We start from the raw sequence: 3,455 nt of genomic DNA on the forward strand, positions 1-3,455 counted from the left end.
AAGGAACAAGTGTCTCTTTGAAGCAGAAGGCACTTAATGAGCAGGTGTGAATGCTCCATGTCACGTCAGACTCTGAAGCAATGTTACTATGGTGGCATCATGAGACGCAGATCGTCTGGCATCCCGGATTGCTGAGTGACTACAGCACGTGGGATGTGCAAATGAGGAAGAAATAAATCCTTGTTATGTGAAGCTACTAATAGTTCAGGATTAATTTGTTACCATAGCACACCCTAGGTTATCCTAACTAATGTAGTGGCTTTGGGTACGTACTTTTTTAGCATGGCTCTGAATACCTGTCCTGGGTTGGGCTCTTGAATGAATCGTGAGATTCTTGGTGGAAGATCTGAGCTGATGTAAAAGAACAAAGAGGCAAATGTTATGACGTGTGCATGTTAGAAACAAGGGGCACTATTTAGCCGGGGTTACATGTTGGTGTTTCACACAGTGACCAGATATTTGAGCTGCAAAGACCCTTAGGGATCATTCAGCTCACTAGCAGACATCACTGGTTGCATCCCTAAGTCTATTCCTCACCCTTGCTTTCCTGCTTACAGAGCCCATGTGCTCAGGGAAGGGACTCCCGGCTCCTTGGTCTAAGCTAGTCATGTGACCTAACACCCTCCCCCATTGATTTAAGAGTGGTCATGTGACTCTGTTCTGGCCAGTGTCACATAAGAGGCCGTTTCCTGGGGGCCTCCTGGGGAAGGCTTTTCTTGCTCTTAAAAAGTGATATGTTAGAAAAAGCATTCACTTTTGTACCTCAGCACATGGCTGTGTGAAGCATGATGCTTGGGACATAAGAAGATGAACCCACATACTGAAGGCTGCAGTGTGGTGAGAGCTTTGGTTCTTGGTGACAGTGTTGAGACTCAGAATGAACCAGTCCTGGAAGAGCCCCGCATCTGGACTTCTCAGTAATCGAGATGTGGTGTCATTGTTTTTAAGTCATTGTCACTTGCATCCCCAAGCCTACTCTCTGGTGTACCTACTCCCATCACCTGACATTTTACAGGTGGAATTCTGCCATGTGTGGACTTTAACTCTGTTTCACTATTTGTAAGTTCTAGAAGAAATCTGTTTATAAAATGTTATCACTGCTCTTGGGCGGCTCAGTTCGTTAAACATCCGACTTCAGCTCAAGTCATGATGTCACAGCTTGTGGGTTCGAGCCTCGTGTCGGGCTCTGTGCTGATAGCTCAGAGCCTGAGCCTGCTTCAGATTCTGTCTCCACCTCTCTCTGTCCCTCCCCTGCTCATGCTCTCTCTCTCTCTCTCTCTCTCTCTCTCTCAAATATAAACATTAAAAAATTTTTTAATGTTATCACTGCTTAAAAAAACAGCTTTATTGCTACAATTTACATACCATATTTAATTCTCCCATTTAGAGTTTGATGGCTTTTGGTATATTCACAGAGCTGTGCGTCCGTCACCACAATCAGTTTTTGAACATTTTTATTACCCTGAAAAGAAAGCCCTGTACCCATTGGTGGTCACTCACAGCTTGGGCTGTCCTAAAAAAATACCACAGACTGAGTGGCTTAAAAATAGAAATTTATGGGGGCGCCTGGGTGGCTCAGTTGGTTGAATGTCTGACTTTGGCTCAGGTCATGGTCTCATGGTCCGTGGGTTCGAGCCCCCAGTTGGACTCTGTGCTGACAGCTCAGAGCCTGGAGCCTGCTTGGGATTCTGTGTCTCCCTCTCTCTGCCCCTCCCCTGCTCATGCTCTGTCTCTCTCTGTCTCAAAATAAATAAAAAACATTAAAAAAATTTAAAAAAATAGAAATTTATTTCTCACAGTTCTGGAGCCTGAGAAGTCCCAACATCAAGGTGCTGGCAAAGTAGATTTCATTCTGAGGTTTCTTCTCTGGGCTTGTAGGCACTGCCTGTGTGCTCATGTGACCTGTTTGTGCATACTTTTTTCTCCCTGTGTGCTCATGTGACCTGTTTGTGCACGCTCAGAGAGAAAGAGAGCAAGCTCCCTGGTATCTCTTCATAGGAGGGCCCTAATCCTATTGTATCAGGGCCCCGCTCCCATGGCCCCATTTAATCTTAGTTACCCACATCCCAGTCCTAATCTTCAAATATAGTCACACCGGGAGTTAGCTTCCATCTACGAATTTTGGGGGAACACTGTTCAGTCCACGTAGTACTCCGCATTCCTTTCTCCCTGCCCCCGACCCCTGGCATCCACTAACTTGCTTTCTGTTTCCATAGAAACACTGGCCATCCATTGTTTCATAATTGGTTTGTTTTAGGATCCCGCTGCTTCCCACCCAAATTCAGAACAGGATGGACAGAGGGGCCAGATGGAACAGTAATGTTGGCTTTATTAATGCTGATACTCTAAGAAAACACAGCTGAAGTATGGGGGACCCCGATGGCATCCCACCCCCAGCTGTCCGCACAGCTGGGCAAATGCACACCCCTCCATCAGGCCCTGTTCCTGTGCAGCAGACACCGGCCTTGTGCAGGCGGGGAATCCCCAGCTCCTCCTCCCAAGCTCACCCATCAGCCCGGCGTGTCCCCAGGAGGAGTGAAAGGGGCAGAAGGGGACAGAAGAATTTCCCATGGAGCCTTCACAAGAGCCACACCCCAGCAGCAGGGGCTATGACAATTTCACTTTTAGAACTTCCTTTGTGTCTTGATTTGTAGTCATTTAAAAACTCTCTCAATTCCATGTTGCAGTAACATTTGCTCCTCTGAGGTGTGTGAAATCCACATTCCTAAAGCTAAAGCTACAGGTCAGTCTGTGGCCAGGACCCCTTTCCTTTCTTGCCGTGGGCAAAGGGTACAGGCATGTCTTTCCCCTCACAACACCTTCAGCCAGTGGTTTGAATTCCATTCAGACGTGGATGCTCTTCCAAGGCCTCTCTATTCTCAGAGATGAGACTGCCCGTGAGCGGGGCAGGGGCTTTCCACCCTCTGTCCTGTGAACGCTCGCTCCCAGCGGGCCTCTGAGTGCTTGGGTCCTCATCCCAGCTTTATCTTGTTCCTGAGTAAGTATCTGACCCGTGCTAGGAAAATACTGTCATGTGCTGATCTCAGATGGCTGCACGAAAATCCAGAACTAAAAGCAGACACTGTCATGCCTAACACAGCTTATCAGGGTTGATTTTCTGTACACGTATTTATTTGCACATAGTTGTTACCCAGGTCAATCTTGTCCTGGTAGCAAGGCACTTAGGTTCCTCCAGAAGGACTGCTTTGATAAAGAAGAGCGAGGGAGATTAATGAAAAAGGCATTGATTTTCTCTCCTGAGGCAATAATCCCAAAGATTCTTTGTCTCTTGGGGGATGGAGTCATGGTGCTGGCCATAGAAGTGAGGCACAAGAGAGGAAGTCTGGTCTGTGTCTTACACCGCCCTTATTATCTCCACACTCACCCCTGTTGTCTCCACATCCACTTCCCCCACACTCACCTCTATTATCTCCACACTCCCACTCCCGTTACCT

General features: G+C 47.4%; 1 long non-coding RNA gene across 1 annotated transcript; it reads right to left on the reverse strand.

The window, feature by feature from the left end:
* Window positions 1-258: 258 nt before the first annotated feature.
* LOC128315681 (uncharacterized) lies at window positions 259-2,309 on the reverse strand. Its single transcript, XR_008298711.1, has 3 exons — window positions 1,944-2,309; window positions 1,798-1,902; window positions 259-351 (listed from the first exon to the last, which is right to left on the reverse strand). It is a non-coding gene; the product is annotated as an uncharacterized LOC128315681 (long non-coding RNA).
* Between the last annotated feature and the right edge of the window lie 1,146 nt (window positions 2,310-3,455).

This window comes from Acinonyx jubatus, chromosome B2, assembly GCF_027475565.1.
Source record: "Acinonyx jubatus isolate Ajub_Pintada_27869175 chromosome B2, VMU_Ajub_asm_v1.0, whole genome shotgun sequence".
In the NCBI taxonomy this organism is placed as follows: Eukaryota; Metazoa; Chordata; class Mammalia; order Carnivora; family Felidae; genus Acinonyx; species Acinonyx jubatus.